At 40.1% G+C, this 15,913-nt stretch overlaps 1 protein-coding gene and 1 long non-coding RNA gene across 5 annotated transcripts in view; one reads left to right on the top strand and one right to left on the bottom strand.

The window, feature by feature from the left end:
* LOC308188017 (uncharacterized protein) overlaps positions 1-15,913 on the top strand; it is a 625,739-nt gene that overhangs the window by 580,641 nt on the left and 29,185 nt on the right. For 3 of the 4 annotated variants that reach the window (XR_013945068.1, XR_013945069.1, XM_080576577.1), the window contains 3 exons: positions 6,133-6,341; positions 12,413-12,583; positions 14,874-15,023. The gene's annotated coding sequence lies outside the window, so the exon portion shown is untranslated. The other variant, XR_013945075.1, reaches the window with a different exon arrangement.
* The window catches only part of LOC308188021, a 107,614-nt gene continuing 98,065 nt past the window's right edge, over positions 6,365-15,913 (bottom strand). Inside the window, exon 5 of the long non-coding RNA XR_013945102.1 lies at positions 6,365-8,894. This is a non-coding gene — a long non-coding RNA (uncharacterized lncRNA). The remainder of the gene's footprint in view (positions 8,895-15,913) is intronic.

Genomic DNA, 15,913 nt, shown 5'->3' with positions numbered 1-15,913 from the left:
TGACTTATGGCAAGCAAAATCTGCATCTACGTCCAGGCCCAGATCCTCCATCTGTCCTCTGACGTATAATCCTATAGTAGACACACGAACCTGACCATTTAGCTTTACTTATAGCACATCTGTGAGATGTACAACTGGAAAAAAAAATAAAACCAAAAAGCAACACATCCACATAGACTACACAGTAGTACAGAATCTACAAGGATGATAAAGTTCTGATTTAAAGAGGCGACAAAAGGTGCAACATTTATATGCAGTTCATTGTACCAAAATGGCCATGGTGTCAGTGAAGCTCAGTGCCAACACCTACCCACACATATTCATATGCATACGGACTCCAGACTTTCAGTGTGAGGTTGCTGTTGATTAAAAGCTCCTCCTTGCCTGTGAAAAGAAAATATATCCCACCTGTTAAGTTGAGCTGCTGCCTGTGGGTAGGCAGAGACTGTGTGTGGGAGGACCAGGACATATGAGGAGATACATTTCAGCCCAAGCCCACGGCCATTCCTGTCTGAAACATATTGGAGTTCCTCATTGCTCACAGGCAGGTGCATTTTTGTGCTTACAGCTCATTCCAAGTGGTGATGTATCTTTTCCACTCGGGTATATTTCCATTTCTCCAAGCCCATTTCATCAGGATGACCCTCACCCTCTCCCAGGGAGATGCTATAGTTTTCTGGACGTGTTATCTTAACCCACTCAAGCAGCAAAGTCTCTACAAGTGCTGTAGCATGTCAGCTGTGAACGACACCGGGCAGCTGGTATGGTTTTGCTGGCTTGGTGGCTACTGCTGGCCATGCTCCCCACACCACCTCTGGCCAGAGCAGAGCCTCCCCAAGCCAGTGACAGCCCAGTCGTTCCTCCCTTCTCTGCTCCCCAGGGAGCCACACGCAGGTCTCCCAGCAGTGCACAGGTGCTCAGGGCAGGACTCTGGTATACTGGGTGCTGTGCAAATGCTGAGCAAAAAGGACAGTTTCTAATACAAAGAAAGTATAGACACAGAGTGACAGAGTGGGCATAGTAATGCTGATAGATTTCCTTAGTCCTTCCAGTGAGTCTGGAAGTTGTACTTCACAAGTTAGACTTTCTCTGTTTAGCTGACTTGGCCTTGGTTAGGGCAGAAAGGGAAGACAAAGCAAAAGAAAATACCATCACTAAGATTTAGAGTGGCAACCCAGAGCAAGATCCACCTAGACCTGTCTAATCTGCCACTGCAGCTTTATGTACCTGTGGAGAGAAGAGTGAGAGCTGGACAAGTAAACATGGCATTCCCTGAGTGTTGTCCCACTCAGCAAATGTATTCATCTCAGCAGATTTTCTGACCCCGGCATGGTTTGCCCAGTTACTCTCAGTGGGTGTACTTTCCAGTGACTTGTCTCATCCGTGTCCTTGGCACCATGTCAAATTTTGCATCCGCTGACGTGTATGCATCCTCAGCAGTGTGGTTCGTGTTGTGTTTTGACTCTCAGCTATGACTTCTTGCTTTGATTTGTCTTCTGAGATATTTTTGTGTCCTAACATAGGTTAGAGGATGTAACAGGTAAGGCACAATTAAAGAAACAGAACACTTATATGTTCTGACAAGAAATGCCAGAAATACCAAACTCTTCTCTAGCAGCTATAAGAGGCCAAAAGGTACAAGATCAGGTAACCTCAGTTTAATTCGGCTTACAATTTGATATAGTTTGTTCAGAGCAACGTACGTGTTTTTTATGTGACTGGCTCATAAAAAGAAATAATATTCTGCTCTAAGGTGCTGTTCTCTCAACATTGAACTCATGCTCATGCCAGCTTTCCTACCCTCAGCTGCAACGAGAGCTTCACACCTTGAAACCTGAGCAATATTTATTTCTAACTGCTCAGCTGACAGTCAGTGTTTCCTGACATCTTGAAGCTTAAACAGTTTTTGTGTGAATAGTCTTTTCTGTTGTTTATAAAAACAATTTAAGACACATGGTTCTTCTTCATCTTCATGCGATTATTTTTACTTACTAATCTTCATTTAATTGATTCAACTGATATAGTTATTATTTCCTGTAAAGTTGCTTTCAGACAGTACTTTTCTTCCCTGTCTGTTTTCTTGAATTCTTTAGGTTCCCAGATCATGCCAGGGGTCAATATTTTGGCTCCTTCTCATCAGCAAGCTTTATCTTCAGCATTCTGTCTTAGCTCCAAAAGTCCTGGCCTCCCTTATCAGCTCTCACTTCAAACCACTGTGTAGGTGCCTAATAAAACCAGAGGACCCCAGGGTTTTAAAATGAAACAGATTCTCAATGCAACTATTTGCAGCTACAATTCCCAACCTTCCCATTTTCATGGAGGCAGGCTTGCTTCTGTCTTCCCTGAACACTTCACACCTGGCTCTATCCTTCTGAGATCAGTGCAGCCCCCAGACCTCCCTGGTGGGCTTGGCATGTTTGTTGGCAAGCAAAATAAGCAAGCTGTTTGTCAAAACTTTGAGTTAGACTCATGGTTGTATGTCAATTTTATTTGTTTGTTGCCTGTCCCATTCTTTGAGAGGAAAAGGGAGTCAGAATTTCCCTAGCTAGGAACGTGAGGTTAAAAAAGACCTTATTTTCAAAGGAAAACAACCATTCCTATACAAGATCATGCTTTTCCGATTGCCCTAGAAGCACTCTTGTACAACAGCCTCCTTCTGATCATGCCCCTCGTTCCATATCTGCATATTTTAAGTCTCTCAGCACGCATCATGTGTGACTTACCAATCGAGCAGCAGAAGTTCACAGAAAGGACAGTGCTATATTAACAAAACTTGGCTCTTTATTCCCTTTTGTAAGAAACACAGCTAGCTAAATCCTCCTATCCCAAACCCCTTTCAAAATTGCGTGCAGGTTGTGCAGAGGAAACTAGGCCATTCCTTGAGTGAAATTTTATCCCTTGCTGAAGAAGACTTAATGGAAGAGGGAGCTAAATGATTCTTATAAATCAATAAGAACCAAAGGATCAAAAAAAGAACTCACATTTAAGTAATCTGTTGGGGGGAAAGAATGAGTCAACATTGACAATGCATTCATCTTAATGAGGACAAATATTTATACCAAACAAAATTAACATATCAGAAAATTAAAGAGGAGCATATAATTAACAAAAGGCAAGGGAATTGGCATAATGCTGATAAATTCTTCATTAATAAAATAACTGCTTTAAAATGTCAAAATGAGTATATTTTATTCATAAATTGTGTAGAATTTAGCACACTAATTAAAGACATAGGCTCCATAGCTATTTACATGGCAATTAAATCCACAATGCCAGTGACCCAGCCAAATTAATGTTGGCCCCAACTTAAAAGTAGACTGTATAAATAAATAATTCACACCCTCACTAGAGTCTTTGCTTAAGCAAACAGTTCAGTGTAAAAAATTCTGAGAATTATGAATGACTTTGATGTGCATTAAATAAAATAAAATAAAATAAAATAAAATAAAATAAAATAAAATAAAATAAAATGCAAAATAAAACACTCCAGTGTTTTATTAGAGACTCGCATTCCAAGCTAAGTTATATCAACAGTGATGGGAAGAAAGTGAGCACAGCAGGTTGTAACAGTTCAGCTGTCTTTAAAAAAAGCAACCAAAACTCCTTAGATAGTTGTAGGCAGCAGAAAGCCTGCTCTTACAGACTCATACAAGCTCGTCCCAGCTTCCCCAAAGTAGTGTCTTTGTTTTTGACTGGTTGTTTATCCCCATAAGCGTTAACTATGTTGGGGCTTACCCCAACTCCTGTTCCTGGGAGGAAAGGGGAAAATGAAAAGCAATATAAAAAGAGCAAAGCACAAGAGCAAGAGAGAGTGGAACAGTCACAGTTACAAATTACTGTTTTGTGGTAGATGTTTATGTGATGACGTGGGCAGTTTTTCTCTTTCTAGGAGGTCAGAATTTGACTGTCAGCAAGGAACAGCAACACGCGCAATAGCCATATCAATGTAGTTTGATCACAGCTTCCTTGAAAGCAAAAACTCAGAAGAAGATAATCATGCTAGTAATATTCCTGAAGTATCAACAACTTGCTCTTAGAATTGGGTGCAAGGTAGGGCACTGTTTCACCCTTGGTTGGATTGAGAAAGATGAGAATGGTGTTAGCTGACGTCTTGGTATGGCTCATAGATCCACAGGTAGAGCTGCTGTTTGATGATGCTTTGTATCTACCTATGCTTAATAAATAAAATAAAATAAAATAAAATAAAATAAAATAAAATAAAATAAAATAATAATAAATATATATATATCAGGCAGAACCACCAGCTGATGAAAGAGGCAACAGCATAAATCTTGGGACACACTGACTAACCAAGGGAATTCTATAAATACAAGTGCTCTGCTGAGCACAGGTACTGAGCCAGGTCAGGATAAATCCAAGGTGAAACAGTCAAGGAGGGGTCCAGAGCAGCTATCACGTTATACTCTTCCTATTTTACCACAACCTCTCTTCCTCCTTCCTGGTGCCTGATGCAAGCCATACCCCATAGTCTTTCAGTCTCTCAGGAAACCTACTACAAAAGAGGGGAGAAAAGGAGAAGCATAAGCCTGAACTAAAAATTCAGTTTTGATATAAATTGAGTCCCACTTATACAGAAGTGATCAATTTTTGTAACTATTAAGGGTAAACATACAGTCAGTATAAAGCTTACAAACCATTCTGTGATCATCTCAGACCTCAAAATAAGTTTCATATGGAAGTTTAAGCATCATGCAGATTATCTTCACAGAGGTGAATTTCACTATTCACTACCTGATTTATATATTAGATAGACTGGACGAGATTGTATGAAAACATCAGTGAAATCTATAACCTAACAAGTCAGAACAGCTGCAAAGGACCATGAAACAGGTCCAGTCTTCTTTGAATGTGAGTTTTCTTCAGCATGTCCCAAATGAGGGATAAAATATTATTATTTACATCACACAGAACAAAGCACCAACTTGTTGTGGCTCAGGGTTATGGGAATGAAGCATTCTAAGTTTTTTGCAATTATTTATAGGACTTAATAACGCAAAATGCTTCTGACTTAATTATTCACCTAAAACAGCACCTATAATCCTAGGTTCTTCAATTCCAGAAAGTTATTGACGGTTGGAAGGCACTCAAAGAAAAGTAACAGATGTGCTCAAGGCATTGGAGGGACTGATTTATGTAAGGGAATTACCAGAAATAAATACAAACATTGTGTTGTAGCTTTGACCAACTCAGAATGAAATGGGAGGCTGATGTGACGACAATGAATGCTTTTTTGAAAGGTACAAATTCCATTTATGTAAAATAATTTATATATGGGTCATCCATGGGCTAGTACAGTGGAATGTAAAACTGTGGGTGGAAGAATCAGGGAAAAAAAGAAATCCAAACGATCAGTTAGCAGAGTTGCATCCCATGAGAAGTGATTGAATTATTTTAAACAAGCTTTGGCAACACATTGGGAGTTATACCATAGGGGAGAAGTCCTACATAATCAGGGACAGGCAATTAATATTTCTTCTCTCTAATTTCAGTCATTCTGTACCACAGCTTCATCATTTCTGCTGTTGTTACGATCTTTCTTGCCTTTTGCTTTTTGAGATCTTTTATGTTAAAAATCCAGCTTTTTGGAGTCATCATCTACGGCAACAAAGAACATTTTATTTTTTCTTTAAATCATAAAACACTCAGCTAATAGTTATCATGATTTTATATACCCTTCAGTAAAAGGCTCCACAGCTTCTACACATAAATGGCCTCTCTGTGTGCCAGTTATCTGTCATGTTGTTCCCTTAACCATGAAGAGTTATATCAAGTTCCTGGGGGGATTACATAAAGCCAGAATCCTCTGTCCCCTCCATGCTTTTCTCTGCAAGTTGATGAAGTTAGCCCAGCTTTTAGGCCCACAACTATGAAGTACTGACTGTGCTTGGTTTGGGTGAACAGCATTCTTCAGGACTGACATTTCTGGTAATACTTCAGTAGAGAAAGGCATGTCACTAAATCATAATGTATCAAGTCTGGTACTGAATTTATTCCATAGTAAGTTTTTCCTGATACATTTCTGCTGATTTTGTCTCAGTCTTTCTTGGTTTTCAACGTTTTATCTGCATGATTGAAGGTTCTCTTTTTTTTTTTTTTTTTTTTTTTTGACAGAAGTTCCAGAACAAGGAAGTTATCCTGATATTGGCCCCTTCCCTGCTTTCAAGCCACTGCTACATGCAATTTTGCTTGGAATATATTTTTCCAGTAATGGATTCAAGCAAACATAATCTCAGCCAAGGTCATAATTCTGTACTGAGCAAAGTAACAAATCTGTTTATGTGCTATTCCGACGAAAGCTCTTACAAAGAGAGTGTTTTCTGGTAAGTACAAGCAAAGCCAGTTGTGGCCTGATCTTGCAAGCTCACCCAAATCCTATGGCGTTGTCTGGAGTTCTTGGTACATGAGGGAATTTTTCACTTCACAGTCCCGGATAAAATGAGGAGACAGTTCCTGAATGGACATTTTGAGTACTCTTCCATGATTAAGCCATCGGTAACAGTTTCAAACCCATTTTTTCAGAGAGTAAATTAATAGAATTGCCCTCACATCTCCTCAAGAAATCTGTTCCTTGTCCTGGAGGGAAGATCAGTGGTATTTATGTCCTCTACTGCAGGTATTGCCTAATCTGTCCTTGACTTCCCGCAAAATCCTTCCCAGAAAATCTATTCTGGCACTTCAGTACTCTCAGTTTTAGCAACTTTTCTAGTTACATACAACATGAATCTTTCTGGTCATAATCTAAGCCTGGCACTCTTTATCTTCCTTACTGTAGATGCTGGAGATCCAGCTATTCCTTTGCTTTCTGTGACAATCAGAACTCACTCGACCTGCTACCATGATTTTTTTTAATATTCCCGTTTTTTTTTTTTTTTTTTTACATTTCTTCATTAAATCCTCTGGATTCTTGTCAATTGATCTCCACATTTCTTGAGATTTTCTGCCCCAAACTGGACAGATGTTTAAATGTTCGCCTGAAACTTTATTCCAAATTGAGGACAAATCTTATTTCACATAGTCCCACATATATCTTCAAATATAACATTTGCCTTTTCTAAAACAGCATGGCATAGCTGGCTTTTGTAGACTGCAATTCATTAAGATCCTCAGATCTGTTCTGCAGAAATTCTTCCTAGACAGTTATTTTCTAGCCTGAATTTATTCAAGTTGATTCCTGTCTACGTACCTTTCACTTGTCCCTGTTGAATTACAGTCTCTTTTTGTTTCCCCAATTCTAGCACCCATCCACGTCATTACAACTTCCTCCTCTCCTCTGACATGCTTGCAGGTGCACTTAGCTTGGTTATCATTTCCAAATTGTAATAAGCATACTCATCAAAGTCATTAATGAAAATATTGAGTATCACCAGGTCATGGACAAACACTTGTGCAACTCCAGAATCACCATGAAACTTGACTACAAACCACTCATGTCTTTTCTCCAAATTCAGCTTTCCAAACAGCTTTATAAATCCCCTCTCATTGTTTCAACTATTCTGTACTTTCTTTGCTTGCTTATGTGGTCTCCCTGTGACACAACACTAAAAATTTTGTTAAAATTAAGATATATTGTATGTATACTTTTCCCTAACCACAAACCCCGCTATCATCTTCTTGAAATTAATGAGTTGTTTGACTTGTTTTTTCTCTAACTAATCCTCACTGGCTCTTGGCTCATTTTGTTTTCTTTAATGTATTTACAGTTAGGTTGTTGGCTTCTTTCTTCTAGTAATTTGCCTTCCTTTCCTTTTTATATTGATAGACATTTTGTTTGCCCTTCTCCTGTCATTTACATATGTTGTTTTCTGTGTTGTCTGTGAATAATTCCTTCCTACAGTCTCGCCTGTAAGCTCCTTTTATGTGCTTTTTGTCAGATGTTGTAATTTGTTGCATCTAGACAAGCAGAGACATTGTATGACTTGAAACATGTTCTGTGTTGAGTCAATTTTGTATGACTTTGAGTAAGTAACCTTAACGGAGAAGGCATCACAAAGCTGAATTGCCAGGATCATCTGATTTAAATTTTTATTTTTTTTTAATTTTTAATATACATTGGCTGAAACAGAAGCATTTAATAAAAGCACTATTTTAAGCCACAAGTATAAAATGTCCAGGTTATGCTCAAGCATTGCTAAGACTCTTCAAGTACTCTGCTAGAGCTTGGTTCTTATAGTGTCTGAAACAAAGAAGGCAATGACTGTTCCCAGGAAAATGCAGAAGCACAAAAGAAAACTTCCTCCAATGTTTTTCTTCAAATATTTAATTAATTTCTAGGGGGAAAAAAAATCCTGTAAATTGTAATGAAGCACTGCTCTTTGGTCAATGTAGGTTGTCATTTCACCCCCAATGTTACTTTTATAGTTTCTAAACTTGTTCTTGGCCACTCTCCAAATATTTATAGCTCTCATATAATGCCTCTTTATAAGTGTTCTCGAGCAAATAGCCAGTCTTGCAAACTCTTGCACATGTGCTGAACTCTGCTACGTGAGGTAGTTAAGCATGCGAGTGTTAGCAAGAGCAGAGCCCCAACATAAGAAGCCTACAACTTAAATTACACTGACAGACCAAAGCACCTGCTGGAAGTTTCACAGACGTACGTGGATATCTGTGCAGATTTGGAATCTTTACAAGGCAAAAGGAAAAGGAGATAATGCCAGGCAGTGTGGAAGAAGTCCAGCGTAAAGCTGGGAGACTGCACAGAGTGACTTGGCAAATCAGTTTCTAGGGTTCCTTGTTACATGGCTGTTTCTTTTGTTGTTTTAGTGGTCTAAAGTAAGCTTGTCGTCTTTTGGCCATATGAAAGACTCAGAAAACAGCAACCTCCATTTCTCTTAAACCACTGGGGAATATGAAAGTGACTTTCAGGATAGTCGGAGCTGTGAAAATAAGAAAAACAATTATTAAATTAAATGCATTTTTCTTTCGTGTACAATTGTGACATTACAAACTCAAAATGTTTTCGGCCATCTTGGTAGCTGAAAAATTGTGAAAACTTTCTTTCTGCTGGTCTGGGAGGGTTTTGAGAAAGGGCAGCTGGCCAATTCAGCTCCATCAGCTGAGGAAAGTGGAGCTGGGTGCCTGGGCTCTGCCTCTCTCAGAGAAGCCACTGCTGCTTTCAGCACTGAAGCATCAGGTCCATGCGGCCAACTGTGTCTCCACGCTTTGGTGGGTTCTGACGTTTCCTGGTGTACACACCATGTGGTTCTCCACCCTGGGAACCTTGCCACAGCTGCTGGCTGTGCTCACATCCGTCAGTTCGTGCTGCTGACCAATTTTTGTTGGTCCTGTTTTGGCCCATGGGTGTCTAAGCAATCAAGCATAATTCTCTGGTTTACTTTAGGGCTCCACAGCTCAGACACCTGAGACTCCAGCATACCAGCTTTGGACTTCAGTTTTCTGCTCGTTTACACACACACACACCTTCCTCTATATTTCCATCTGTAATTACATGTGACCTAGCCACCTCCTTCTCTACTGCACCTTCCTAGTCATGTTCCCATCCTATCCCTTCATGTCCTTGCCTGCTGCAGTCCTCCCTCCTTATCTCCTCTTCACTTTCCTCTTCCTGGCCTTCCCCAGCTCCTCTTTGCAGGCTGCCTTGTCTGTGGGCACGGGTGTGCAACACTCCCCAGCTGCAGGACGGGAAGCAGAACAGGTATCCCCAGCTAGGCTGAGCAGGAGAGCCTCTGCGCCAGCCGGAGACCTTCTCTCACTACCTGTCAGCCTGTCAACCTGTCAGCCACGCTGCCACTCAGCTGCTAGCACACCATCTCCAGACCAGATGTTGTGCAGGCCTGGTTTAATTTGGTCTGAGCTGTGGTGCGAGCTTTATTTTTGTGACTATTTTTCAAGTGCTTTCCCTTCTTGCTCTGTAATTTTAATGTTCCAGTTTCTATTTTAACACTTAATCTACCGGCAACTATGCTGAATGTACCCTGAAGCCTGATGTCAGTACTCTTACCACACTGTTTTCCTGCCTATCAGAAAACGTATGTGCTGCTCTTTCCTTTCTGGTAGTTTAATGCCAGTGTATAATGAATTTACAGCCTTTACTTTGAAAAAGATGTGTCAGAGCAGAAGCAATTACTGCAAATTTTCAAAAGCATCTTACTTACATAGAATACTAAGTCTCCCTTGGATACCCAGGGACTTGAAGGAATTCAGGTGAGAAAAGGGAGTGAGCTACTTCAGTCAAAAACCTTCAAGGTATGTGAATAACTTATGACCAAACTGACAGTGTCAAAGTGTTACAGGTATTTAAAACCTGCGTCTTGCTTGTCTTCAAAAGTTCCAGCAGATTTTTTTGATCCCACTAGGCACTCACTTTTAGGTACCATCCCTCATTTTTAAACACTTCAGTTGTAAATGAGCCCAGGCTACTTTTGAAAATGTTTTCCTTACACATTTTTTGCCCGGTGTTTGAAGCACGACAGTTTTTTTTCCCCAGTTTGTGGCCTCCACAGATGTTTAAAATTTCTTTTAGTGGTAGAAGACTGACAAGTCTGATAACAGCAGGTTCTAACCTAATTATTAAATGTTAACCTCTCGAGGTTAAATAATCTCTTCTGGTGTCATTAAAAATGCCCCAGGAGTCCTGATATACCCTCCTCACATTTGCAACACATTTGAGGAGAAAAATAGTGCAGTTCTTCCCATTCCAGCCACCATGTGCAGACCAACCAGCCAGACAAGAAGCCTTTGTGCCATTAGCTCATTTCTCCTTTGTGTCCCGAGAGCACCCTGCTGTCAGACAAACTCTCTGAACCATCTGCTGTTCACAGGGGACCGAAGGTACAAGAGCACAGAGGGCATATTATGAAACACAGTAAAGCAACCTCTATCTAGTACAGAAAATCAGGTCCATTTTCGGTCCTGTTGCCAACAATCCCATACCAAGTGTTGTGCTGTGTCTCTGAATGGTTGATCCCCTTCTGAGATTTTTGAAGTGCTGCTCCTTGTGATGTCAAGAGGCATTACAAATGCTTGGTCCTTGTGTTTCTTGAGCCATTTACTATGTTCAGATTTGTGTCTCTCTCAGACATGACCATTCTAGCCTATTAATCCCCCCTTCTCCCCCTCTCCCCACCCCAGTGATATGTGTACAGACTGACATTTAATGGTACATTCACCCAGAAGAACAGATGAGATGTCTGGAGCAGTTACAGGCAGAGATATTTTGATCTCTAATAGCAGTTGGGATATTGGGAACTGATGATGCATCCATCAGCTCAGTCAAACTACTGGATTTTCCTGATGCAGTACAGACTTCTATTACAGCCTCATTGATAGTGTTCAGTAATCTCTCAATGAAGTGCACCATGTAATTGACATGTGACCTTTCTGTAGAGAAAAAAAATGAAATCTGTGAACAAATCCAACTGTGCTGGGCCACACACCAGGGTTTGTGGCATAGCTCCACTACCTCTAATTTATCTGGGGCATGCAAAGAGGGAGTGTCTATGATTGTTAGGCAGGAAAGTATTGTGTCTGTGGCGTCCTCTTCATGAAAGTGAGAAGTATCTGAGTTTGAAAAATTAACTCTCTCCTATATGTAAGCACCCTTTAACCGACTCGGATCCTGCTGCAGCATTTTTGTTTGCTCCAGGCTGCTTCCCCACCATGCAGTGGCATCACTGCCCTCCTCCTCCCATCTCAGCAGCAGGACCATGTTGGCAGAAGAAAGCTTCAATCCTCCATACCATCATGCAGGGCTGAGTGCATGATACCATCAGCCAGGCCTTTGTGAGCATGCTGTGGCTGACCAGTTTATTCTCAGTCACCTTGCTTCTCTACTAAGTGCGTAAAGCATGCATCTCCTGCTTCTAAATTGGCAGGGCATATATTAGCCTTGACACACTGCAAAGATTGGTTTGAATTCCTTCACTGGGGTTTTCTCCTTGCTGCTATTTTTATCGGGGATGGCTCTTGCCTGGTTTTCACTCAGAAAGAGTGTTGTAAATTTCAGACATCATAGCTGAGATGAGGACTGTAACAGAAACATGCTTGTCAACCAAATGTTCATGAGATTGGAAGTCAGTGCAAAAAGTACTGCAGAAGTGTTGTTTGGCTGTCTGACAGAGAAACTGATCATTTTTTACTGTTGCAGCAAAATTACCATATAAGGTTACTTTGAAGTTGTGTATTACATCTGACTTTCTATTTATAATATTATAAATAATAAGGAGATAGGGAGAGAAAAGCTAGAGGGTGGGGAGAGAGTATCCAGACTGTCTTTAATAATGCGTTTTATGATCTTTCTTTTTGCTTTTGAAAGAGGAATCAAGTGAGTTTCTTTTTAGAGAAAGACAAGAAAATGCTTTCTTCTGAAGTACCTAGGGCCAGGATCAAATTCTTTTCACAGGCAGAGACACACCATTTCCCTTGTCTTCAACAGGAGCTCTCTTGCATCTGAAGACAGCCCCTAGGCTCTACAAGTTTGATAACTTCCCAGCCAATGAGTGAGTGTTCCTATCCTCTCAGTTTTTATCATTCACTGACAAATACTCCAGACACATCCTTTGTTAATCTGGAAGCTTTAAGAGAAAGCACCCCTCTCGCTGCTCAGGTATGTAAAAGTGAGATACATCTAAGATTTTTTTTTTTATATGGAAGATTTTGATAAAGACATAAGAGATTTGCTGCCTACAGCTTTATTTGTACAGTTTTCTTAGCTTACCTGGGAAGTACAAAACTCAGGAGTATACAGCTGTGATTTTGCTCCTGGGTCTGTCTGTACATGGCGAATCAGTATACTGGTGTTCTCAGCTCTGTAACTCCACGATTTCTAAGTGACCCCCCACCCCCCTGTACCTTCTAGCTGTCTGTTACCTATTCATCTCTGAATAATCACTAGGAACATCCAGAGCCTTTAATTTTCAGTGAGGTGGCAGTGAGCTAATGCCAATATAGTATTAATCTCAGTCAGCAGCTTTGAGGCTTCTTTGACAACATGGGTTTGTCTCCCAGGACCAGTTGTGTGAAAGGAAGGAAAGGATCAAATTAGAGACTGGGGGCCTTCTTTGTCATCCTGACACCTTCAACCAAACCACAGGCCCTCAAAATTATCTGGCATTAACATGGCACCAGAGGTTTGCCTCTAGCTGTAGGTAGCACTACACCTGTTTTGACAGTGCTGCAGTTTGTCTTGGTTTGTACTCTACAGCTATGCCCTGGTGGATTTACACGTGGACTGTTCCTCTGTCCCACCAGGCGGTAAAATGGAAACTGCTCTTTAAACACTCTGAATGATAACTCCTTCCCTACAGGCTACAAAGTCCACGTTCTCCTTGAATTGGAGGGAGAAAAAAAAAAGTAGTCCTCACGAATCAGAATTCAAGAGTGTGAATCATGAATGAAACCATACCTAAATCTTAGAAAGCATTAAGATTTAAGATGCACCTTTGCTTTCCCTACCATGTTTCTCAAAAGCTTTCCTCCTCAAACTGTTGCACATTATGAGGTGTGCAATTCTTCCTGTGCACATGCAAGGGCCCTAGTTTGGAAGTCATGCAGCCCATAAGGTCTGAAAGTGACTGACAACATGGGTGCTGTTTTACGATGTCTCTGAATACAAGGTGTTTGTTGTCTCATTAATACCATGTTACCTTCATGTCCTGTATAAGTCTGTACAAGTCTGTACTACTGTGGGGTTGAAGGCTTACCCTAGTTTGCCAGTTTCCCTGGAATAATGTGATTGTCAATGTGCTTTATCACCTCCAAAACTTTGCCATTATTTCCTAGCTTGGGGATCCCTTCTGCCTCTCTTGCTACTCATATTAGAGTAAAATATGAATGTTGAAGTACACAAAGGGCATTTTAGCCTTAAAAGTTGGAGAAAAAAAAAGTTGGAAAACATCTGAATTTTATTATGAGAGATGTGAGTTTTTGCCAATTTCTTGTTCATATTCATAAGGTATAAAGTCTGAGCAATACATGAAAAATGTAATTGTTCATGTAGCAAGAAACTGCAAGCAGACAGTCATAGCTGAGAATATGAATAAGGATCCCAGTAGAGTGTTTCCTCTTCTGAGTATTAACTCAGACGGTAAGTTACTTCCAGTGGAAGATGCTGCAAACTGAAGCTTTCCATTTTTTCTGAAGAAACAGACACAACATAGTCAGTGACAAAATAAACCTCCCACAGAATTTTCTTTCAGGCAGTCTTCACCAGCTGTAAAAATAATAAATAGACATGGAGCTGAGATCTCATTGGCTCATCAGGATCTTCTCCTACTACTTCTGACAGTAGTGTCAATTTTGATTCTAGATTCAAAGAGCTGGAGAAAACATTTATTGCAAATTGGCATATTAACACTTACCATTAACACCCAGCAATGGCCCATCTACTGCAGAAACTAGAATGAGAGCTTGGTCATGCCTGACATGTTCCACAAACATGCGTCTAATCAAAGACTTTTTCTTCCAGTGATGATTTTGTCAAGGATGATTACAGGTCTCAGACAAAATAGCGTATGGAACTGGGAAGACCCCCCACTCCATATATTTTGGTACTTGCTTCAGAGCAATACTTTTGTGGTCTCCACTAGCAGCTAGCCTCAGTGTCTTCACTGAAAGTTAAAACACTTATTAAAATAGATAATTACACAAACTAATGCCTTTAAGAGAAGTTTCTTTGTAAGCTAAGCAAGCACGAAGTTACTTAAGGCCTAAATCAGGAACACTACTTTTATTTAGGAAGTCATCCCCTGAGTAAGATGACAGTGTGTATTTTTATTATTCTGAGATGTGACTAATTCCTTTCTATAGCCTTCTTTGCCTCAGTCTTGTTGAGGTCAGCAAATATACAGATTTTGCCTTTTATCAGTCTGACAGTTATTACCTTTTTATTTCCTCAGGTATCTTCTTGTTCGTCTGTTACAAGATAGAGCAAAAAAGGAGATCCTGACCTGTGTGGAATCGTTCAGTATTTTGCAGGCTCCTATCTGCATGGCTGCAAGGACTAACAAATGCCTATTTAAAAATATTTATTTTTCATTGTCGTAAAGGTAAGAATCACCCACACAATGCAGATATTACACACAACAGTGATTCTGGTAAAAGATAGGTATCAACTGGAAGCAGCTCGGTGAGTTTCTTGCTTGTGTTAGTTTATTTGAATACTGCCAACAAGACTATTATCAGTTTCATTTCTCTGAATGAGGCCTAGTTAGCTTGTATATCATTTTTAGAGGTGTAGGAAAGAGTTGCCCTTATAATTGGTTCATGTCCAGCCATGCATTTCACACACAGTCAGATGGCTTGTTCTGCGAGTACTTCTTCAAAGGACACACCCTCAGCTATTCCATTTGCCTGTGCCTCTGAAGTATGACACCCTTAGAATAAATATGAGATGGCTTCAAAAATATTAGGGGATCCCTACCTGGAAAAGATGATAAGTCATATTCTGCAAAGATAATATATCCCTTCATACTGGCACAGATTGATCTTTGTAAAGCTAGCTATTTTCCTCCCAGGTTTGGGTTTTAAATTTCTCTCAGCTTTGTTGAGAACCGTTTACTCATCTGTCTCTCACACATATACAAAAAATGTCATACATTTGATGCCTACCAATGCCAACAACTTTCAGAGGCAGTCATCTTGTGGGTGCAATGAAATATCAACTAGACCTCTCAAGCTATTCTCCAAATATAAATATGTGTCTGTAAATCGTTCCTAGAGGCAGATGGGGCACAAATCAAAATTCATACAGATCTTATTAAAAAAAATAAAAAAAAAATCTCTTTGTAGGCCTATAACAAAAGGCATTTTGATGACTTACATAGTAAATCAGGGGAGTTATCTTTTCACAGGAAGTGCCCATCCAACTAAATATTTTTAATGATTAAGTGAAACCCTTTTTACTCTACTACTGGGAAAATTCTGTGCTGAGGCACCA

This window comes from Anser brachyrhynchus (assembly GCF_964034855.1).
Source record: "Anser brachyrhynchus genome assembly, chromosome: 1".
In the NCBI taxonomy this organism is placed as follows: domain Eukaryota; kingdom Metazoa; phylum Chordata; class Aves; order Anseriformes; family Anatidae; genus Anser; species Anser brachyrhynchus.
This window is presented reverse-complemented; position numbering and strand designations above follow the sequence as displayed.